General features: G+C 38.0%; 1 protein-coding gene across 5 annotated transcripts in view; it reads right to left on the minus strand.

The window, feature by feature from the left end:
- Positions 1–5,717: 5,717 nt before the first annotated feature.
- Positions 5,718–25,669, minus strand: part of LOC126427124 (uncharacterized) — a 125,440-nt gene continuing 105,488 nt past the window's right edge. For 4 of the 5 annotated variants that reach the window (XR_007576538.1, XR_007576539.1, XR_007576537.1 and 1 more), the window contains 2 exons: positions 20,970–21,097; positions 5,718–9,242 (listed from right to left, as the gene is read on the minus strand). The gene's annotated coding sequence lies outside the window, so the exon portion shown is untranslated. Of the gene's footprint in view, positions 9,243–20,969; positions 21,098–25,147; positions 25,520–25,669 lie in introns of those variants that run through there. The other variant, XM_050089351.1, reaches the window with a different exon arrangement.

Genomic DNA, 25,669 nt, shown 5'->3' on the forward strand with positions numbered 1-25,669 from the left:
CCACCCTGTATACATAACTATTTAAGTTGAAATTTGATTGTAACTGTAATATAATAATTTTCAGACTGGAAAATACAAATTTCTCACTGATGAACGAACAGAAAGAGCAACAATTTGTGAAAAGTCGAACAAACAGCATCTTGTATAGTTGAAATTTTTATCTGCAAGAACGGAAAGAAGAAAAGACACACAAAAAGATAAGCCAAAAACGAATTCACAAAGTATGCAAGGATTACGTAAGTTAGATCACCACTCTCCAAAGAGCAGAAAGTGTATGGAGGAGAAATCTGTTGACGAAGACTTAAGTTGTAGACAATGTAAAGCAGTAAAATATCTGTACTGTAAGGATACTTTTTCCCTTAACACATTCTTAACATAAAAAATGTTGCAGTGAGCAACAGAAGAGAACTTCAAACTCACTTTCACTGAAGGTTGTGTGCAGTGTATAAGATGTATTGGGTTTTACAGTTGAAAATATTGTATATGTAAATATTACTGAACACACGTTGTTTACCTTTCACTGTGTACTTTGTGAAAAACAGTATACTTCACCATTTACAGGTACTGGGATTGTCTTCTTCTGACACTTCGAGTAGTAACTCAGAGCAGGTTTTTTGGATCTCTCTCTTTCATTTTGAGTGTAAGCAATGGATGAGCTGAGAGTTCTATGTACGACAGAAATTCCAGTTGCAGGCTGCCTTCAGTGAAACCTCAACATATGTTAGCAACTGCATTAATTCTTAATTAAAATATCACTTGTGGGGAAAGTCAATTAAAAATTCCTGTTGTTGTATTCCTTCTCTGGTCACACGATTTAGTTCCACCAGCAGCTGTGAGTGCCGTTGTGTTCACTGTCCCATTCCTCACTCTTGTGGAAAGTGTAATGCATACAAAGAAAATTGCTGTTGGGCATTACCTGGTTGTGTAACAATGAGGTATGTTTGGAGAGAACATTTATTTGCATCAGTGCATATCACTTTGAAAAGATTCAATCCTTAGCATGTCAGCCTTCTCAGCCCCTTTACCACGGTGAACTAAAAATTTAAAATCTCTCCAGTGGTGGTGCATTGGACTATGAAATTGTACTCATCTTAAGTGAAAACACGGACACTTGGTATTGCTATTTACGGACAGTTTATTGCCATAACGTATGTAGTATGGTTGCTGACACATAAGATTCACAAATACATATATGAAATTACAATTAATTGTTCCCTCCCCACCTGCATATACGTACGTTGGTGATGACTCGGTACTTAATTGCTCACCCACCACTGTCTTTACGTTAACACACTCCTTGATAATCTATACAATATTCCAGTGTGATACATTTCACAATGTTTACATAGGTGTGCATTTTTACCATTGAAATAGTCCATTCTCTTGTGCCCAATTCTCTCTTTCATCTTCAAGTCCGAAAATTTATAGACTCAGCCTTTGCAGCAACTCTTACCTTTGTGGTTTTGAATCAGTTGCACGATAATGACACCTTAATTAGCAATACAAAAGAAAGTATGTTCTAAAGATAACCAGACCAGAGTTTTAGAACTAATTATTTCTTGTACCAATAGATTGGGTTTGTAAAACACATTTTTAAATTCCAGATGGGCTACTAACTTTAGAACTACAGAAATTGAGGGGAATTTTTTCAAAACTTGATAAATGCAACAGATACAGTTGTTCATAAAATGATTTTTTTAGTTTTCACCTAGATAGATGTGTTTGAATTTTTACAAGACTACTAGAGCTCACTGACATTAGCAAAGCATTGTAATGAAACATATTAAAATTTAATTTTTGTAGCTGTATGTGATGGTGTGATTTTTCTATAAGACCAAAAATGTTTATAATTACTGCTGGTGTCTGTCAGGTTGCCTTCTTTTAATTCTGAGTATTTTTTTGTACAAAATATTTTTTTATGTGCTGTAGTGTTTATTATATGCCTGCATTGTTGTGAAATGGGTATTTTTTGTATATATGATTATATTTTGCATTTTTAAATTATAGCTTTTTATTTTATTAAGATTACAAACAATACTAATAGATAACAGCATGAAATAAAAATAGCCATGATAGCTGTTTTAACATAATTGTTTAGCTTATATTATTGTTATTGGCACTACATGATCTATGAAATGATTAACACAAGAAGTATTGCATGTTACACATTGTTATTGTCAAATTTTCTGTCTTAAATGTATTCATTATTCATCTAGGATGTCTTTGTAAAACTCCTTTGCATCATCTGGGATTTAAAAATGCTTGAGCTAGGCAGACACACTTTCTTCTTTTCTGTGCTGACCATATTTGGTTTTGGTAAAAAAGTGGATATTAGTACTGTTGGATGGCCTGATTTCTTTCAACTCAGGATGTCAACTTTTTCTGGATCTCCAGTGTGTGTATCACTTACTGACACATTAACAATTTTCCTTGCTTTCTTGTATGAGGTTACACCCTGGCTGTTCATTTTGAATGAGAGCTTGGATTTTAGTACTTTCTGCTCACTATCTTTTAGATTTTTTAACAGTCCAGTCCGTGTTCAGAACTTTTGTGAGTTCCATGCTCTTCCAAAACACCGTAATAGGAGACAAGATGCTTTCTATTCTTTCTGTAAGACTCCTCAATTCTGCACTCAGTCTGCTGGCCTATAGCTATGACCTTGGACGAGGAAGAAGTGATGAATAATATCATTCAGATGTTTTTATTGTTGCTGCCGCAAGAATCTAAGAACAGATGAATAGTATTGGTGCCATCATTTTGCTGTTTTTTAATCAGAGTCCAAAAGAAATTCCATCTAAGCCGAAGCAACTTGATTGCATCGTCTTGAAGATTCTGTCTCCAGCCAGGAACAGAAAACGATGCTTTCATTTTCTTGTTCTTTATTGTGGCTCATGATGCACAGATTGTATAACCATATTTGTCTAGTATAGATAATCTCACTGACTGATAGTTTTGGATTAGGTTGTTTTTGCTGCATATCAAAGCAGATCCTAATGACAATAGGATTACCTTCTTCATTGTATCGTAAAATTGCTTTGCATGAATTTTATGTAATCTGTGTACAGTTTGTAGTTCATTCTTCTCTTGCAGACAAGTGTATGCCTTTATTTCCTTTAACCTAACCTCGCAAGTGGAGGAAATATCACCATGAGGTTTCCTGAATGATAGATTAAATTGTTTGTAAAATATATGCTTGTATTTTGATAAGGAGCATAGTTTCAGCCTTAAATTGTTTTGTTTCTTCATAGAATCTCTTGAACATTTTGTTGAATGTGAGATCTGAAACCAAATAACCTCTCTTAGACTTCCCCCTGCCATCTTGGCTCTCTCCGCATTTACATTTTTTGTATCATTCTAAATGGCAATAGTTACCTCCTTATGATCCTTTCCCATTCTGCCCCCCCCCCCCCCCCTCCTTTCCTTGGCAACCTTTCTCTTTCATGGACCCTGCTTGATAGATATAATAATCTGCCCTTTAGACACACAAGATACTCCTTGGAAAGTGGCAGCACAAACAGGCACTACCTCACCATTCCCTTGTCTAATGGTATACTTCACCGTCGCTGTTTTCTTCCTTCTTGCATTCTGGCTGTCTACTGCTTTGCTCTGAGGTGAAGAAATATTAAGAACTTTGAACAGGAACATATCTTGATCCCTTTGATTTAATAATGTCATGTGATAATGAAAGTGCTAAATATCTTCATAGCAGAGTTCAGTAGCTTTACATTATTTCATTTCTTTTACTTTTGAAGGTGAAATGTGAAGTCCATGACTTTTGCTATGCGCTTCAGGTCAATGTAATCTCTTCTTGAATTGGAGTTTTCTCCCATCTGAATGTTCTTTGACCTGTATGCTGTTTTGAGAACCACAAGAATCATCATCCATGCTGCTTCCAGTTGCAATACTTCTTTGTAGACATACTCATGAGTGTCAAGTGAATACTTGTCTGAAAGCAAGCTGCAGGTGTTATGACAACAATGAAGTTTGGTTGCAACACTCTTCCCATCAGTAAATATTGTGAACACAATGAGTAACATCACTTAGTGACAAGTATACACTACTGTTGTTAGCTGCTTGCTGCGGAAAGAGAGTTGAGATGACTTGTTCTTTTGCAAAATAAGAACATAGCTTTATTAGGAATGCCTTAGTTGTGTTGTTGTTGTTGTTTTTGTTGTTGTTGTTGTTTTTTTTTTTACGGACTCTCAAGTAATATTTATTTCTTATGTTGTATTATTGTACATGATGCCAAGTGGATTACTCATTTCTCATACGAAGTTGATCTGGAAAATATTTTATGCATATTTGACTGACACCTGGTGCCACAATAGTGCACATCCTCATTCTGTATTCATTAACTACTTTTTGTGAGGTAGTCCTAACAAATAAATGTGTTTAAATGGTAAACAAACATAGTATATTTGTAACACAAGTTAAGTGCACCACTGGCCTAATTCTAGACATTTACCGATGAATAGTAACATGTGGAGTATTACATTAAGTCTCAGAAGTCTTTGGGTACAGCAAAAAAGTCACAGCGCAGCCACAGTGCCCACCAAGTGTCAGCACATTGGGTGGCCACAGATAACGATAACACTATAATCTACGAACACAGTGATCCGAGGCCATTTGAGAGTACCACTGACAGGCATAGCTCAATGTGTACTCGGTATACATGTCGAGAATATTAGTGGAGTGAGCATTTCCCGGCTAGACAAAGAGTGTGGGCCAAGAGGGATAAAGAGAGGGTCTCCAGTAGGGACACCGATATATAATGAAAAGCCGACGGCAGGCTTAGGACGCAGTGTGTGACCGTACAGGGAGAGACGTCTCTCCCTCCACCAAGGCTCTAGAAAACTACTGACTAGCAGAACACATTTGGGGCCAATGAGGGGGTGAGAGGACTTTGGCATCACATTGTAACCTCCCCCTCACTTATCGACCTTAATGACAGTGAAAAATTAAACCGCATGTACCTAATGGAAATTTGGGAAAAGCAATCGTCACCGAAGTTAATCTGTTGGTAAAGAGGGAGGAAAGGAAAAATGCAAATGAAACTGGTGGAAATTAATTTTGAAAAGTGGTAAAGTTAATAAAGAAAGTAAATGTGCAGCCATTACGTTAACAATTAACTAGCGGTAATTAGATATTTGAGATTTGGGGGAAATTACGGTCACCAGTCCTAAGAACAATTACTATAGTAACTGAAAAAGAAAGGATATTACACATATAATTAGCACTAGAAGTGTGGCAACTGAAGGTTGACACGTGTAGTGTGAAAACTGAAAGTTTGTCAGAAGTAATAAATTTCGCTACACTCTGACTTAATTTAGCAAAAGAATTAATAAAACCGGAAAATCGAAAGTTAATTTAGTGACTGAGGTTAATAGTGAGCTTTCTTTCTGAAGCACATCAAAATTCAGTAAAATACGGTTAGTCTTGGACTACCTCAACAATCATTTCAAAAGCTACTTGAATCTACGCAATTTAGAAATAAGAGATTTAACTTTGAACTTGAACTAAATGATTCTGAACAATTAACAATAGTAAAATTTAGTAAGTACCAAGCTGAGCTGCAGTCACAGGTAAGCTAAAATATGGTAACAAAACTCGCACTCTTAATTTGTGCTTGTGTAATCTAAATAAATATTGTAGCCAGCTATGAATACTTTAACTAAACTTTGAAATTAAAGCAGTGAAATCGAATTATATTACTTTAATGCTGGCGTTTGAATTTCAACGACACTCGGGTTCATTCCGGAAAAGGAAGGGACCCTGCTTGGTAATGCAAATGGGACAATTTTGTGATTTGAACAGTTTGAAAAGCTGAGGTCTGCCATACAGTTCTAAAACTTTACGTGCTTCCAGCCTTCCTTGTTGGTTGATTGAAGGTTTGAAGCCGTCGGTCGAGGAGGTGGCGACAGTCACTCATTGTCGGCCGTTGCTGTTGCAGAAGCTGGATGTTGGCGCGCCTTCTTCTCGACACGGTCACCAGACGAAACGGGCTCTTGGTGTGCGCCAGCTAATGCTTCCCGTCCGCGACACCGTGTCAGAAACTATCGTGGCAAGTCGAGCGCAATTACATGCTGCCAAACCCCGAACGCGCGGCAACTCGCGGGAGCGTCACACAACACACCTGCTCCACTGCACTACTCCAGCCAGACTCTCTCTGCCCGCGCTCCACGCAACAGAGTTAACACTACCAAAGATCCTAAACACTATCGTTCTCCACGTTCGATAGCATAGTTTTCCCTAGGCCAGACCCAGCGTATAAATACAAATAATATTAACAAAACAAACCAATTATACATCGACATAAATGCATATATATACAAATAGTAAAACAATTACAATATACAAAGACACAGAAATGTTATATCTTCAGGTAACAAAATAAGGAAAAATCTATAGTACAATAGATGGAAACAGGAGGATATGCATTTCCGGCGTTACATCACATCAAGGACAGTTGGGGGCAAAGGGGAAGCAAGCAAAATTGGAGGCAGAATGCTCCAATTGCAGTATCAGCACAATTAATCAAATCATAGGCAAATAGTTGGAGTTTTCTTGTGTGTCATATCGTGTGCGTGCAGGCACTGTTAATACTTACAGTCTCATTTCTAAGCAGTTCGAATGGTGCTAGCCATTCACTGTACTCAGACTTGGCCTCGTCATGGGTACAACTCCTTTGAGGCAAGTACAGCAAGAGTTGAAACTGTTTCCTGTACAAAGTTAGATGTTGCAAAACACTTCTAGTTGAGATTATTCCAAGTCACTTTCCAATCCTTACCTTGTGTAATAAGGAATTTAGCATTATCCCTCTCACACAGGCCAAATGGCTGATTCCCTTCTCACAAACATTGTCACCCAATCTTGGTAGTACTCATACTCGGGATACCATATCATATAGTACGTTTTGATGAACGCATGAAGTGTTTCAAAAGTGAAAATATCCAAAAATTAAAACATTTCAGTGGTGTTTAAATTTATTACATGACATGGGGACTGGAGAAATTTATAGATAGACTATTAAAATTAAAAGTCTAGATTAGGTATATAGGTGTGGCTTGAATACAAGTTTCTATGCATGTGCCGACATTGCATCAAATGGTTTGAAGGAAACCAGTAGTCAACTCAAAAAAACTTAGACACCTAAGGCAACAGCAACACAGCAACAGGAAACAAGACAGTTTGGTAAACATGTTGTAAATTTGGCACACAATAGCAGTAACATAAAAGCATTACATAGAACAAGCGACAGACTTGGAGAATGCGGTCACAATTTATAATGTCAAACACTGAAGTTGAGGTTCTTCCAGTACACTCAATCAGGGTATTTTACCAGTCAGGGTATCTTTGTACCACTTATTACTTCTGTTACAAATGGCTGTTCCACCTATTTGCTTATTTGATACTAAAAGTGACAGTTTTATTACCTCTGTGATTTCTAGTTACTATTTCAGTTGTCTTTCCAACTTCCTACAAGCTCTTAGGCTTGTGATTATTCTTTCATTGCGGTGGCTGCGAATAGAGTTTCTGACGACTGTGTGATTTAAGTGTAACAGTGCCAGGTTGATACAAATATCTTAATACTTCAAAATAAATCCTCAGTACTGAATTCACACTATTGTTTTTATTCTTTTTAACACCTGATTTCCTCCTTGTGTGATCTAAATTTACCCAAAGCAATATATTATGGAAACATTGTTTTTTAAAACTGGTCTAAAGTTATCTGGAATGACAGTGTAACTTTATACCCGCATTAAAACAGAAATTTTATTTTAATAGGGCATAGTTGAGATACATCTACACTTTCCTAAGCACTCAGTAACTATAGATGCAAAATATTAAAATGTCTGTTGCAATGTGTAATTTATTTTGAATCCAGTGCTTTCAAAAATGTTAAAAAGTGGCACAGATTTACTCCAACTGACTGTAGCAGTATTACCAGCAAAACTTCAGAAACTGAAAGTGGTCTACTTTCCTTTATCTCATCTCAACACTAACATCAAATTATGCAGCATCTTCAATTCTTGCTTCAGGATTACAGATAACTTGTAATACAATACAAATGTATGGATACTGGATGCTTAAATAACATGTTTATACAAGTACAGTTCTGAAACTGATACTCTCCTTTGTATTCCAGTGATGATATCCTTACTGAATAGAAAACCTGCGCAGTGCTAATGCATATGCAACTGTGGCTGAGCACTCTCGTTTGGCATTCTCTACATTCTGTCCTTGGACTGACATTGTCTGGCTGTAACTATAGAGCATAACATGAAATTAGAATTTAAAAATAATTTGCCTGGGAGCTGAAACATAGCATGGTGGGATCAGCAGGGGTTTCACAGACGAAAGCAGTTAACAAAGTGAGTCATCAAGTGGATGAACAGGTATGTGACTATCATAACACATATGATCACAGTGCACCAAGATTAAAGACATTAACGGAACCTACAACTTCAAATGTAAAGTCAAATTGCTCTCAGAGGAATACAGACAGAGACAAACTACTTACTTTTCTACAAGTTAACATACGTTGCATTAGAAATAAAATTTTAGAATTAGAACATTTTTGTAACACTGAGCATGTAGATGTTATATGTGTATCTGAGCACTGGTTAACACAAGAACAAGTAAATATGTTCATTCCCCAAGGGTATGTTGTGGGTGACATGATATGTAGAAAACAGAGAAAGAATGGTGGTGCTGGAATTTTTGTCAAAGAATGAATAAAGTTTTCCAGAATTGATGTATCTATGTACTCCTCAGAACTAGATGGGGAGTTTAGTTGTGTAAAACTATTGAATGAAAATATAGTGGTAGTTAGTCTATATAGGTCGCCAGATGGTGATGTAAATTTGTTTATTGAAAAATGTGAATTAATAATTTAAAAAATATTGAAGAGTAAAACGAGAATTGCTATATGTGGTGATTTCAACATAGAAATGGTAAACACACAGAGACCAGTTGCTAGGACATTTTTGAATATGCTAAGATCATTAGACCTCTATTGTACAAATAACCGTGCCACAAGTAAGAATGCCTGTATAGATAATATTATTGTGAATTTCCATAGGGAGGATTTTACAGTTAGATTCTGCACACTTATTTCATAATTATGGCACTTTTAAACTGCATATCCTCTAAGAGTTGTCTTGGAAGTTCACGATGCTCTCTCAAGAGTCTTGGTGTGGATAGATACGTATAGCAACCAGTAATCAGTGTCGGAACTGCGTCTGCAAAATTACAAGGATTATTAAACATTTTTCATGTCACTAATTACAAGCAATGTAATTGACAGAGTAGTATTGCCAATATTTCCTGTAATGAAAGCCACTCAATGGAGGATGTTTCACATTTGGAGGAAAGATCTCACTTATGTAATTAAGTTCGTTGAGACACTTAGAAAATAACCTCTCATCTGACGAAGACAGTCTAAAGACACAGTGGTATTCTCCAGATCTGTTGACAATGATATTTTGAATTATCACTACAATGAGTGACTGAAACATAATTCGGGCACCTGTGAACATCACAATACGCTAGAATTCGTTTCCAAAACAAGACCTGTTATGGTAATGTATGGCTTCTTACATGTTTATTACACTATTAATATTTTCACAACTGTTTCGTTAATACAAAATTAAAGCCAACGGAGGAACAAATGTAAAATATAATTACTAATGACAGTTTTGTTGAGATGCAATTTTCTGCGTGGGTAAGTGTAACTTTTTCATTCGATGATCAATCGCAGGAGTCGCGGAAATCACATAGTCGCAGTAGTTAACTGCGACAAAACACAGTTGAGAATAATAGATACTCAAAATTAGCATTCACAGGCATAACAGATATCAGAAAATCGCAGATTAGCCCCATCACTACTCGGCGTAATTAGGCTACAGCAACCATAGCACACTGGATGTGGGGAGACATGGAAATACACCCCCCCTTCAAAAATTGTATTGCATGTCGCCTCGCCCAAGCAAATTGTTCAGGTTTCAGCTTGCGTAGGTTATTACATACCAACCGGATTTTTTTTTTTTTCTTTATTAAATTTTAATTCCCCCCGAAGGAGGTGGGTTGGCAGCAGCTTAGTATGCCGCTCTTCAGCCTACAGACTTAGTTTTTATAGATGAAGAGTATAAATAATAAAAACAGGCGATAAAATCCGAGACTTAAATAGTAACATGGTGAAAAAATTGTGGAACTTAAAACATAGAACAAAGGGATGATGATGCTAATAAAATAGATACGAAGCAGACAGGTAAAATAATAGACAGACAATTAAAAAACACGGTGAGAGTCTGGTTTCTGTTCACAAAAAAGACATAAAATTCACACCCAGCGACAGCATGGTTTCTGTTCACAACACTAGAAAGACGACGAACAACATGGAACATTCACTGGAACACTGCACTAAAAAGTTGGCAAATGTGACATACCACAGCCGAGAGCAGGTTGGGGGAAACTGGATACTTTTATACTTTAAAATGTTATTTGTAGTACACATTGCAAGAACAGTTACAAATTTTCTATATTCTTAGATAAAATCATCTCTTTTTAACCTGCCACAGATTGAATTTTATAAAGAATTGTAATCAGTGTCAATTGTATAACATTCTGTCACACTTGTGATTTTATTTTACAAGTATATACAGAAGTAAAGTATGGTAACTTATTTCGACATCTGGTGGCATTAAGTTTACCTCCCATTTCTTCTTCTATGTCGGCGACAGATGGCAGCATGTACATTCCTTGCAGGAGGTTGGCGGCTTTCAATGTTTCCTATTGAGAGTTGTTTTACGTAAATTATCACACTTAATAAACACGTTTTAGTATGTATCGTGCAAATCACCATAAACTGAATTATAGAGCCGAAGGAGAGAAACCCTGATACTACCTGGGACCCTATTCTTGATTAAGTGTAGTTATACCGTATATTTCGTGTTCACATAGAACAAACCCCCCCCTCCCCCTTCCATCCTGTTTTTTCCCCGCCTACCCTCTCTCTGCCTCCCTTCTCACCCCCTTTTGCTCTCCCATCCACTGCCTTTTCCACTCCTCGCGTCCGCCCAGCCCCCCCCCCCCCCCTTTTTTTCTATGTCCCCATCCCCATATGCCGCCGTGTTGCCTCTACAGTGCTGGTTTAAGTGAGTGTTCAGTGTTGTGCGTCCCCTGTCTGTGTTGCGAACAGACACCATAATGTCGCTAGTTGTGTATTTATCTCATGCGAACAGAAACCAGATTGTCGTCATGTTTTTTAATTGTGCATGTCTCTTTCCTGTGTGTCTTCATCCGCATCGTCAATGCCATGTTATTGTATTTTATGTTCCGCCATGTTACTGATTTTAACGAAGTCACCATTTTACTGCCTTTTCATATGTTGTTTGTTCTCTCACCATTGTTTGTTTAACTTCTCTCTTGGCTGTAGAGCAGCATGTTAAGCTGCTGTCAGCCCGCTCCTCCCTAGATTGGGGGAGGGGGGGGACGACGAAAATCAATAAAGGGAAAAAAATAGAACTAGTGAGCCCAACAAATATGTAAGATAAATGGATAATATCCAAAACCTTTTTATGACTTCATCCCCTTCTCACATCTTACACTACTTGTAGCAACTGCACAGTCTTGTTTCAAGTCTCTTGTATCTCAAACGTTCTAAAATTTTTGCTACTGAAGAGAAGATTTTTACAGCTTCTACTAAAAGACTTCCTGAACAGAAAGGGGATGGAAGTGAAAATATTTAAGCATAATCTCCCCAAGTCATGGTTTTGTGGAATCATTTATGAGAAAATACAAAGATCAATTTACATAAAACACTCCAGAGCCAGTGTACATCTACATCTACATGGATTCTCTGCAAACCACACTTAAGTGGCTGACAGAGGATAACACCAGAAACCATCAACAGTTACTTCAATGAACTGTCAAACAAAATAGAGAATGTGCCACTGTCTAATATAATAAATTATGATGAGACAGGCCTTACGGACAGTTGTCGAAAATGAAGTATAATCACACAGAGGGGAACTAAATACCATTAAAGGGTGATGGACTCTAGAAAGGTATCAACCCCCACGATGTTTCCAGCCACTGTAGGTGGCACTATGCTATCCCCTTATGTTGAGTATAAGGCTTTGCATTTATATCAAAGCTGCACCAAAGGCAGGCCAAAATGTGCAAGACACATTCAGATGAAGTCTGGCTGGTTCAGTGTGTTCTGCTTCGAGGATTGGGTCCTTCCGGTTGCTGTCCTATGTATGAAAAAGCAATAAGGGAAGAAATTTCTCGCTGGAGACAATTTATCATCACCCCTGTTGAAGAATCAGTTAAGCTGTGTCAAGACAATGACATCGGATTTATATACCTTTCAGCAAATTCAGCTCACCTGACACAGCCACTGAGCATGGCTTTTTTTGGACTCTTAAAAACAGAAGAATGAAAGAAAGGACCAGGAACAGATAAGGCAACAGTTCCTAAGGATGAATTTCCTCTCCTTTTGACTGCATACTTCTCGATATCTGCATAACATATGAAATAAAGACACATTTTGATTACTTAAATAAGGAGTGCTCCTTTGAAAGTTGTTATGTTCAACTAAAAGACATGAACAGAATAGTCTATCAATTTACAGAATTCCAGAAAGTGCAGTTACTAAAACTTTCTTGTCCAAAGTCCAGTGTCTTCTTGATAAACTGAAGAAGACGAAAAATATCATTGTAGCAGCAGATTGTAGTGTAAATGTGATAAGTCAAGACAGTGACTCAAAACAATTTGTTGACATAATACAGTACTCTAGTTTTAAACTAAATTTTTGTGAGTGCACTAGAGAAAATGCCAATTCAGCTACTTGTATAGAAAACAGCTTAACAAATTATGTGTTTGAACATTGAAAACAGGTCTTGTTTAGACTTCGGAATTTCTGACCATTCTGTAATGTTTATTCAGCTGCCAGGAAAAAAAATAAACCAAATGTTATGGAAGTTTTTATGAAAAGAGACTTTAGTAAAAATAACTTGAACCTGTTCCATAACAAGATAGATGCAGTGAGATGGCCCATAAATAATAGTGCGTCAAGTTTTGAGAACTTTGATAATTTTCTAAGAAGTTTTCTAGAGGTATTCAATGAATCATTCCCACCTACGATCTCCCACCAAAAAGTTAAAAGTAAACTAAACTGTATTACTCCAGGCTCAAAAGTATCTAGTGCTCGAAAACGAGAGCTACATAACGAAATAAAACTAAATAAAAACCTTGAATTTGTTAACTATGTGAGGCGTTAGAGAGTTGTATTTAAAAGTGCTGTTAAAGCAGCCACAAGAATGTCAAATAATAAGTTCATTTTAGGACATAACAATAAGACTAAACAGTATGGTCTGTTATTAAATCATAACAATTAACCTCCCGGAGATTGCATAAATCAAACAAAACAATGATACTATTTCAAACCCTGCTCAAATAGCTCAATATTTCTCATAAATGTAACAAAAATTGGAGTAAATGTGACTACTTATCAAAACAGTGGGAATTTCTTTGGCCTGCACCAGAATAGTGACCCCTTTGTGACATTTAGTAAAGGCTCAGCCAAAGATGTAAAAAGTATTGTGGGTTGGCAGGAGAGCCAACCCACTAAATTGAGAGGAAGCCGAAAGGCACGCGTTTTAGCTCATGCAGGCTGATGTGAGGTCTGGAACAGGACAAGGAATTTAGAATTTAGAAAAACGGACGAAGCTGGTGGAATACTTAACTTTAATCCATAAATGGTGAGCGTCGCTCTTGACGGTACATTATTCAGTATCGATAGTAACTGGTAATGGCGCCTTGCTAGGTCGTAGCAAATGACGTAGCTGAAGGCTATGCTAACTATCGTCTCGGCAAATGAGGGCGTATTTTGTCAGTGAACCATCGCTAACAAAGTCGGCTGTCCAACTGGGGCGAACGCTAGGAAGTCTCTCTAGACCTGCCGTGTGGCGGCGCTCGGTCTGCAATCACTGATAGTGGTGACACGCGGGTCCGACGTATAGTAACGGACCGCGGCTGATTTAAAGGCTACCACCTGGCAAGTGTGGTGTCTAGCTGTGACACCACAAAAATATGCTATTTTGTCTTTAGAAAAGCAAAAACACTACAGGGTGGTATCAAATACGCATCAAAGTAATTAAATTTGTGCATAATAAAATAGCATACTTTCTGTCCTTAATAATCAATCAGTCATTTGAGCAAGCCAACTTCCCTGATGTGCTTAAGAATACAGACGTGAAAGCACTACACAAAATAGGACCATTTGAAAAAATCTGCTCATCACTAGTCAAAAGCAACAAAGTAGCAGGTATCTTCTGCAACATTACATAGGCATTCGATTCTGCGAATCACTCCATGCTGCTTTATAAACTAGACAGATATGGCATCAGACAAAATGCTCTGCAGTGGCTCAGGCGTTATTTGACAAACAGGAAGCAAAGGGTAATCATAACATCTAATTCCATAAATTATGCATCTCAGTGGGATACAATATCACAAGGAGTCCCTCAAGGCTCATTCTTGGGGCCAATATTGTTTCTCTTTTACATAAATGATTTATCTCTTAATATCAATGCCCAGCCCATCATGTTTGCTGATGATACTTCAGCACTTCTTGAAAAACAGAATGTGGGAGACATTCCATATGTTGTTATAAACACACTAAACAACCTAGATACATGGTGTCTATAAAATGACCTAAAAACTTAACTTTTCAAAGATCTTGTTTACAAAATTTCGAACCAAACAATCAAAAAACAGTGACATAGGTACTGTACATAAAAATCAAGTTGGACAAAAATCTAAGCTGGCAAGCACATATAGATTATTTAACTACAAAATTAAACAGCTTTGCCTTTGCAATGGATATACTATCTGGTATAACAGACACAAGCTGCAGAAAAGTGGTGTACAACAGTTACTTTGAATCCATAATTAGATATGGTGTAATTTTTGGGGAAATTCAAGCTACATGTCATGAATCCCGCTACTTCAAAAAAGGATTGTTAGAAAAATGTGTGCTGCCCCTCCAAGAACATTCTACCACCCATTATTCAAGAACCTAAAAATATTACCTATCCCTGCATGGTACATATTTGAAATAATGGCCTTTTTACATAGTAAGCATGAGCTAACAGAAGAAAACCATTTCAAACATGTGTACAATACTATACATAAAGAAATTTTCACGCTTCTACATCACTTAGAACTCAACCGACAGACACCCCAGTACATGGGAATGAAAAATTACTAAAATTTCAAGGGTAGAGATGTACTGAGCATGGAGATAGTTTCACTGAAGAGAAAACTACATGTTCTCCCCATGGAAAAATGCTACTAATCAATTCAGAAATTTATGAACGATGAAATGATCATTTGAACAGTGTGACAGTATAATATTATAGCATTGTGTATAATATTGTATACATAAATAAAGATAATGTACTGTTACATCATAAGAAAAACAATTAAATAATATTACTATGTCCAGTATCAACCCGTACTGCTAAAAAGTATAAAGTATGTATATCATAAGGCCTCCTGTACAGCGTGATTGGATGATCTGTAAAGGTATGATATGAGACGAATAAAATACAAATACAAATAAAAAATTGAAAAAGGTGTGACTCTTTGAAGGAAGAAAATGTTATTGCTGGATTTAGGAAACGCAGGATTCCATGTCAGACAGCAGTAATGTGTTGTCAGTGCACCTGGGTACTGGTGTACAGGTAGACAAAAGCCAGGTTAAGAACACTAATGCTGTTGTCAATGGTTCTTTCTCCTTAGACAAGCCGAGACTCCTAAACCAAGGAAAAAATGACAAAAGTAAATGTCCAACCCAGTAGAAGTTTGATTTTGAGGATGTGTATGGGGAGGATATATCCCCCTGCGCCCCCTCCCCTTTACTGTGACTGAACCCCTTGTACATATAAACAGGCCAAGCAAACGAAAATAAATATCAAGAAAAACAAAAAAAAAATTGATTCATCATCAGAGGATGAAGGTGCCTTCTCTGTGCAGGACAACAATGAAGATCTGTTTTTGTCCTCTTCAGATTCTTTTGCACAAGACAAAAATACTGGTATCTTCCATAAACCAAGATGAGTGTATGGTGACCAAAGTATATGGAAATACAGTAACATCTGTTAGATGTTACGATGGCAAAGTTGGTTACCTCATTGACAGTGGCTTTGTTGGAACATCTTTTTAAAGAAAGTCCTCAGACAAAAAGTTCACAATGAGTAAAGAAGATTCTTTTGTTTCGAGAAATGATGATGTCGTAAAACTGTCATCGCCAGTTCTCAGTTCAAGTACTTGTTCCAAAGACATGCTATGTTTTGAGGATTATCTGTCTGATTTAACAGTTTATTAGCGATTCAGTGCCAGGGTCATGGTAAAGAGTTGTGTTCTCTTCTTCACTTTAAGTTTAAATACATTACCGCTGTGACATAAACATTTTTGGATATTTTAATTATTTTAAATTAATAAACCATTATCTTGTGGTATAAATTTTTATTTATTTATTTACTAATGGAAGAATATATACTACTGGCCATTAAAATTGCTACACCATGAAGATGATGTGCTACAGACGTGAAATTTAACCGACAGGAAGAAGATGCTGTGATATGCAAATGATTAGCTTTTCAGAGCATTCACACAAGGCTGGCGCCGATGGCGACACCTACAATGTGCTGACATGAGGAAAGTTTCCAACAGATTTCTCATACACAAACAGCAGTTGACCGGCGTTGCCTGGTGAAACGTTGTTGTGATGCCTCGTGTAAGGAGGAGAAATGCGTACCATCACGTTTCCGACTTTGATAAAGGTCAGACTGTAGCCTATCGCAATTGCAGTTTATCGTATCGCGACATTGCTGCTCGCGTTGGTCGAGATCCAATGACTGTTAGCGGAATATGGAATCAGTGGGTTCAAGAGGGTAATACGGAACACCGTGGTGGATCCCAACACCCTCATATCAATAGCAGTCGAGATGACAGGCATCTTATCCGCATGGCTGTAACGGATCGTACAGCCACATCTCGATCCCTGAGTCAACAGATGGGGACGTTTGCAAGACGACAACCATCTGCACAAACAGTTCGAGGACGTTTGCAGCACCACAACTAGTGGCTGCGGTTACCCTTGACGCTTCATCACAAAGAGGAGCGCCTGTGATGGTGTACTTGACGACGAACCTGGGTGCACGAATGGCAAAACGTCATTTTTTCGGATGAATCAACGTTCTGTTTACAGCATCATGACGGTCGAATTCGCGTTTGGCGACATCGCAGTGAACGCACATTGGAAGTGTGTATTCATCATCGCCATAATGGCGTATCACCCGGCGTGATGATATGGGGTGCCATTGGTTACACGTCTTGGTCACCTCTTGTTCGCATTGACGGCACTTTGAACAGTGGACGTTACATTTCAGATATATTACGACCGTGGCTCTACCCTTCATTCGATCCCTACTAAACCCTACTTTTCAGCAGGATAATGCACAACCGCATGTTGGAGGTCCTGTTCGGGCCTTTCTGGATACAGAAAATGTTCGACTTCTGCCCTGGCCAGCACATTCTCCAGATCTCTCACCAATTCTGGTCAATGGTGGCCGAGCAACTGGCTCATCACAATACGCCAGTCACTACTCTTGATGAACTGTGGTATCGTGTTGAAGCTGCATGGGCAGCTGTACCTGTACATGCCATCCAAGCTCTGTTTGACTCAATGCCCATGGTATCAAGGCCATTATTATGGCCAGAGGTGATTGTTCTGGGTACTGATTTCTCAGGATCTATGCACCCAAATTGCATGAAAATGTAATCACATGTCAGTTCTAGTATAATATATTTGTCCAATGAATACCCATTTATCATCTGCATTTCTTCTTGGTGTAGCAATTTTAATGGCCAGTTGTGTATATTTCATAGTTTCCATTCACCTCTCTTAGCTTTGAAAATAAACAATCATGGTTCTATAATATTGTTTCTGATAATCCTTATCCTAATTGCAGTGTTATTGGAAACACCATGTTAACATATTTGTTAAAAATTTATCGAAATAAAACAATTTAATGATAATATCATAAGCTGACATGGATAATAAAGAAATGAGGTTTGATTAGTACTTTTTGTTTTAACCCAACAAACAATTCAAAGTTCAAATTTGTTTCTATTACGCCCATTTTACAGTAACTATCACAAGATTACCTTATCATTGTTCTAAATTATAGGCAGGACAACTCATTTTATATATTGACATGTATCATCACTTGCACACTATAGTAAAATTCTAAAGGCATTCTTATTAGATCATTGCTTCTCTTCAGTAGCAAAAATTTTAGAATGTTTGAGATACAAGAGACTTGAAACAAGACAGTGCAGCTGCTGCAAGTAGTGTAAGATGTGGGAAGGCGACGAGGTCGTAAAGAGATTTGTATATTATTCCTTTAATCTTAAAAACCACTTACGTAGTCACTGAGAAAGGTGTACACTTCAATGGGACCTCGATTGCCTTGTGAAGTGAAGTAGGCCAAAATACAATACCTTTCTTAACTTTACCATGATCAAAACACTGCAGATAGTTTTTGGAATCATATCTGTTTTGCACCCTACATTACATGGGAAAGAAATTTATCTGTGACCAGCAACACTGGAATGCTAGGTGCTTGTGGTACCTGCAATTTTAAATGAAGCATATCTCATATCATACAAGGCAAATCATGTTGTCTATTGCAAAATCTCACAAGCTTGATGTGAAATGTGGTTAATTAAGAAAGCAGAATTACCGTAAATTATTTTAAAACTATTATTTCTTTAATTATAATAATGTAATGTGGATGTATTTATTGAAAGATTTTACACAATTTTACAAGTATAACTTCAAAAAATATCTCTTGCAAGATATAACAAATACATCCACAACTTATTTCTTGGGATAGTATTATACACAATTTTCTTTTCTTTGTTTTTCTGTATTAACAGATTCCTATACTGTGTTGTTACTTACCTGGAACCCATATGGTGCTATCAGGGGAGAACAGATAGTGGAAAGTTGAGGAGGGCTACAGAGATAGCAAGCGACAAGCTCGGGGGTCGCACACAGGGTAGAGAGGCTTCTCTGATTTGCTCCTTAGTGCTGTCTCCTGTCTACCTGCCACCATTTTAAGTTCTTATCTTCCTCTTGTGAGGTAAAAAAATCCATAAGCTAAACTTTAAAGAGGTTGCTTGCATTGCTACTTTATTCTCATACCCGTGTAATCTAGTGGATAATTCACAAGACATCACAAAATCTCTCTTCTTAAATGTTGATGACACATTGTTATAATAGCTTTCATAATGAATCCACTGGGTTGGTGAATAAGTTCATAGGGTTTCTCTGTGAGTTTAATAATCACAACAGATACACATATCAGAGACTCCAGGCATCAATAATGTATTGTCTTTCACTATTAACAATACTGAGAACCTTTCAATTCCGTGACTGTAGAAATCACACAGTTTTCACGAAAAGCGCTCATTTAACCATGTTTGGAGCACATTTTTAGCCAGAAAGGAAGTTTCCCTTAGGCTGTTCAATAGAAAGTCAAAAAGGTGAAAATCTGAGAGCACAAGATCAGGTGAATACGGTTGTTATGGATTGACTTCCCAAAACAACTCCTGTATAGTGTTATTTGTCAGTCTAGCAAAATGCGGGTGGGCATTATTGTGGAATAGCATAACTTCTCCTTGGTCACTGATCTTGGATTGCATCTGCAAGACTTCTCAGTTGTTGACAATAAATGTCAGCAGTGGTAGTTACACCTTCAACAACCAATTCGTAGTACATCCACCAGATGCATAACATACAGGGTGCATCAAAAAATGTACACACTTTGAAGCACCATAGAAAATTTATTTCCCGTTCTACAATGTTAAATTTCTGGAAATGGAAAGCTTAAAGTCCAATTGGAAAAATAAATGTATTTTGCAAATGTGATTAATGTTCAAACTGGTGGCCTTCAGGATCAATACATTTCTGAGTATGAGTCACCACTGATTCTGTACATCGTATCAAAGTGTCCAATGAGATTTCTGCGCACACCGCCTGAACATCATTCCAAAGTGTGTACAGGTTACGTGGTTTACGTTTGTACACCTCATCTTTTACTGTGCCCCATAAGAAGAAATCTGGTGGTGTGAGGTCTGGAGACTGTGCAGGAAACTCGATTGGTCCCCTGCGTCCTATCCACTGGCCTGGCACATTGTGATCCAGGTATGCTCGTACGTCCCTATGATAGTGCGGTGGGGCGCCATCTTGTTGGAAATAAAACTCATCATTACCATATAATGCACAAATGGCAGGGAATATGGAGTTAGCAAGCATTGTTAGGTATGTTTCTCCAGTAACAGTACCTTCCAAGCGGAAAGGTCCAATGAGTCCCCTTGCAGACAAACCACACCACACATTTACACCAGGCAAATTCACTGCCTTTTCAACTGTAATGTGAGGGTTATCTTCAGCCCAGTACACACAATTGTGCCTATTGACAGTTCCACTGAGTTTTAATTGGGCTTCATCCGACCAAATTATGCTACCCATAAGCCCCAGTTCACTCTCACCATCTCCTGAACCCATTCACAAAATTCTAACCTTCGATCTCGATCATCATTACTTAGCTGTTGCACCAGCCTTGGACTGTACACATGAAACTTGCCTTTCTTCAGAATGTGTAGCACACTACTAGCACTTACATTACTCTCATGTGCCGCTTGCCTTGAAGATTTTTGAGGCGAACGCTGAAACAGTTCCGAGACCGCAGGTGTGGAATCATCACTTGTAGCTGTACGAGGTAGTCCTGATAGACCTTAATGCACATCACACACTGTTCCATGAATTTCGAATTTGTCTCGTAGACATGTAATTGTTAACTTTGAAGGTGGTTCTGTACCATACTCACTTCTCCACTGTCTTCGAACCGCAGCTACATTCTCAAACTTCCAGTACCACTTAATTATCTGCTTCCGCGCTTCAAAGCTCAAACGCACATCCACCATGTTGCAGTTACTTCCTTGCCACTGCTGCCACCTGTTGAAGAAACATAACATTACTTTCTCACGGATATTTAACCTTGTAGAATGGAAAATAAATTGTCTATGACAGTTCAAAGTGTGTATACATTTTTTTGATGCAAACTGTATTCTTTTGTGGATGGGCACAGGTCTTTGTACCAGGAGTTGCTGCGTTTTTTGGTCTATGTTAGCATAAGGACGCCATTTCTTGTCACCAGTAATGATACATTATAGGAATGATTGGTGGTGGTGTTCATGAACCAATTAACAACAAGTGAGCAGAGATTCACATGTGGCCTCCCTCTGATTTTTGTGATTTTGGATTAGAGCACGTGGTACCCACACACACAACTGGAGAACCTTCCCCACTGCATTCTAATGTTTCATTATGGTGGAACCATCACAGTTTGTCACATCTGTCAGTTCTCAAGTACACTGACATGGATCACTGTCCATCAATGTCTTTAACCGTCTTCATCAAACCCCAAAGCTCTTCCTGAACATGGAGAGTCACTAACATCAAAACAATCCTCCTTAAAATGAGAAAACTATTTTCTTGCCGTGCCCTGTCCAATGGCATTATCCCCGTGCAAGATGCAAAGGTTTCCATTGCTGTCACCCTCTACTGAACTTGAGCAGAAGAACATATCAGAAATGTTCTGATTTGTCCATTTGGCCTGTGAACTACAAATAAAAAATGACAATCTAAAAACTAACCCATGATAACCGAAATACCAACAGGAAAAACAAAAATACTACAAACTTATGCACTAACCTAAAACTAAGATTACTCTTAATTTACAAAATGATAATTACACAAATTAATTTATTTGTATCAATAGAGCATAGGTGTTACAAATTCACATAAAAAGTCCATTTGTGATGATATAAATGCGAAACTTGCATCTCAAATATGTGTTGACATACACAGCAGTATCACGCTTGAAAGACAATATGACTAGTCAATTTTCACAACAGATGATTCATAAACATAAAGGAGCAGTGCATATACAAAAGTGAACTCTCATACAAAGACAGTAAGATATTGTTAAAACACACCACAGCTATTCAGAGTGCTCAACAATTTATGGCTATGTCTAAATGAGTAGTGCATACAAAACATTGTTTTGTGCTGCCAGGTTTCTATAGAAAAAAACCTTACCTGAAGTGCTACTAATCTTTTACACCCAAGATTGAATGACTTACATCCATGTGTATAGAGTCAGCACCTCATAAAGAAAGAAAGCTCCACACATCGGCCGTGACATCACAACATGGCGTCATCCATATTCTCCAAAAGCTCGTAAACACTGTGCTGCATGCTACTGTATCATAACGTAGCTCATTGGTGATTGGAGTTATCAATTATTATATTGACATAATGCCATTTAGTTGCTGTGTGCTGAACTTTAGAGGCAACTAAAATAGAGGCCTAAAAGTTTCTGTGTTTAAATATCCAGAGGATGAAAAAATGAGGAAGACATAGTTATGATGGATTCACAGGAAGAGCCTTACTCCTTCTGCAAGTTCAAATGTGGGTTTTTGTTTTGTTTTATTTTAGTTGTTAAAGCCTGTACAACACGAAACCCAAAAGCGTACACCTATGCACCAGCACAGGTATGCACAGGTATGCATCCCAGGGTGCCCCAGAGAGCTACAACACCAAGAAGAATCGCTTCTCGGCTTTTGGCAAGATCAATGTGTAGTATTGTGGCCCTTAAAAGGGCCTTTTTTTGAGAACTGCTTCAATGGTTATATAGAGTACAGTCACCCACAATGCGACAATCTTCCAATGAGGAAGAACCATGAGCCTTAAACCATAAGTGAATATTAGAATCAGAATTTATACCTGTAACTACTTACTGGATCACGTCCGACCTACTACACCATCCACGCGGGATATACCTAGTGCGCATGCACAGCAGCAGACGATGATATTCACGAGCAGCAGACGATACGCGCACGAAAAGAAAACATAAGTGTGTGCTGTCTTGTAAAGTCGTCCTTCTACCGCATGCAGTTCAGGAGCGAGTGTATGATACACTGGATACGTTCAAATTATTTCTGTGAGCTCAAGGTTCGTATTTAACAAGAAATTGTTTTCTTTACCATTATTTATTAAGTAATTGTTTTTCTCTTATGTAGGTTAGTACTGTTCTGAATTACAGACTCACTATTTTTATATTACAACACTTGATTACACTGGTATATGTATATCGAAATTTACATTTATACAGCGTATTACACATGGAGGATCATTTGTTTTTGAAGCTATTGCCCTGGCAGTAAATCTTCAGATTAGGGTAGAACGGCGACGAAAACGAAAAGCCAGGCGTTGTTGGGTTCGACCCTGGCTGAAAAGAAGGGACGAAGGCAGGGGAATATATTCACTTTTAATGAAAGAACTGAGGCCCGAAGATCCGCAAGAATTTCGGAACTTCGTTAGGATGGACATGGCCTGTTTCGAGAAGCTGCTGTCTATGATAGAAGATAGAATCAAAAAGTGTGACACAGTCATGAGGGAGGCTATCTCACCTTCTTGAAGGTAAGAATTGTATGTTTATACGTTTTGTGATCATACCAACCAAGATGTCTCATACAATTTCGTTACATGCCCTGTTATGTTGCAGGCTGGCTGTAACATTATGGTTCCTGGCGACTGGGAAATCTTTTAAGAGTCTGGCTTTCAGCCACAGAATTGCACAGCCCACCATTTCAGAAGTTGTTGTGGATGTATGCACTGCAATTTGCGAAACTTTAAAGGACCAATACTTAAAGGTACATTTGTGTTATTTTTTCGAGTTTGGAATATATATATGTGTGTATTTATATGTGCCATTCAGACAGTAATTAAGTATAAAGATTACAGGCACCATCAACAGAAGAATAGTGGAATAAAATTGCCAAAGAATTTGATGAACTGTGGCAGTTCCCAAACTGCATTGGTAAGCCACAGAATTAAGTTACATAATATGGGGAAAATCTGACAATAATGAAATGTATTTAAAATGCTTTTAATGAAGTACATCAGACTCAGCTTTAGGCAGTTTTTTATCTCTCACACTGCAAGTCTATGTACTGCTATAGCCGGCCGGTGTGGCCGTGCGGTTCTAAGCGCGTCAGTTTGGAACAGCGTGACCGCTACGGTCACAGGTTCGAATCCTGCCTCGGGCATGGATGTGTGTGATGTCCTTAGGTTAGTTAGGTTTAAGTAGTTCTAAGTTCTAGGGGACTAATGACCTCAGCAGTTAAGTCCCACAGTGCTCAGAGCCATTTGAACCATTTTGTACTGCTATATAAAACTACTTACTTTTATTTTCAGGAGCAATGGATGGGAAACACACAGCATTTGCCCCACCACGAACTGCTGGCTCAACATACTTCAATTATAAAAAATTCCACAGTGTTGTTTTACTAGCTATTGTGGAGGCTAGGTACCGATTCTCTGTAATTGACATTGGGTGCAGTGGAAGAGTGAGTGATGGTGGGGTGTATGGAAACAGCCTGATGAGTAGTGCACTTTGGGAAAACTGGTTGAAGGTACCACAGCAAAAAACACTTCCTGGCACAAACATTGAAGTGCCATATGTGATTCATGCTGATGATGCCTTTCACCTGAAGCCATATATCATGAAACCCTATAGAGACTGCCAGAACCAGAAGTCCAAACATTTTTAACTACAGACTGTCAAGAGGAAGGCGAATAGTGGAAAACACTTTCGGAATTCTGGCCAATTGCTTCAGAGTTGTTCTCAGTACAATTCGACTACCTGTTGAGAAAGTGGAATTAATTGTTCAGACTTTATGCATACTGCACAACTACTTGATTGAAGAGGCAGATACCACATATCTGACAGCTGCTGATACAGAAAACACAGACTTGTGCACCATAAACAATGGCTCCTGGCGAGGAGAAAAATCTCTCTCTTGCACACCCCAGCAGAGTGGAAATCGCACATCACTGTGTGCCAGGGAAGTGCTCGAAAAATTTTGTGAATTCTTTAGTACAACAGGTTATGCTTCATGGCAGTGGGAAGCTGTTAAGAAGTACAACTTTTAGCAGTAATAATGTACAAAAGGCAATCTTTTATTTAAAAATAACTCATCAATGAAATGCAATGCCTTAACTTTAAAATCAGTTACAGATTTCTTTATGTATGCCATCCATGATACATTTCATGACATTCAATTTCACGTCAGCCTTAACTGCTGGATTTTTCAATTTCTTCAATTCAGCAGCAACATACTGCCCAAACTTGTCATCTTCATTGCTGCCATTAATGGAAACTTCAATGTCTCTTAAGACTGACAATGTTGAGGTGGCTAATTCATCCTCAGTGTCCCTACTACGCCTCTTTCTGGCTGAAGCGTAAGGTGATGGTATTGATACAGGCGTACTTCCCTCTGACCATTCCACAGTAAATATGTCTAGGGAGTACTGGAAATAGAACACTGATACAGTATTGTGCTACATACGTATTACAATATCTAACATTAAAGTGGTTATGTAAACTACAGTGGTCTGTTTAAAGTTCTCTGTGTAAAATACAAGTAATGCAAGTAACCTGTATGAAAGTGAAGTACTATT

Source organism: Schistocerca serialis, chromosome 11 (genome assembly GCF_023864345.2).
Source record: "Schistocerca serialis cubense isolate TAMUIC-IGC-003099 chromosome 11, iqSchSeri2.2, whole genome shotgun sequence".
Taxonomy (NCBI): Eukaryota; Metazoa; Arthropoda; class Insecta; order Orthoptera; family Acrididae; genus Schistocerca; species Schistocerca serialis.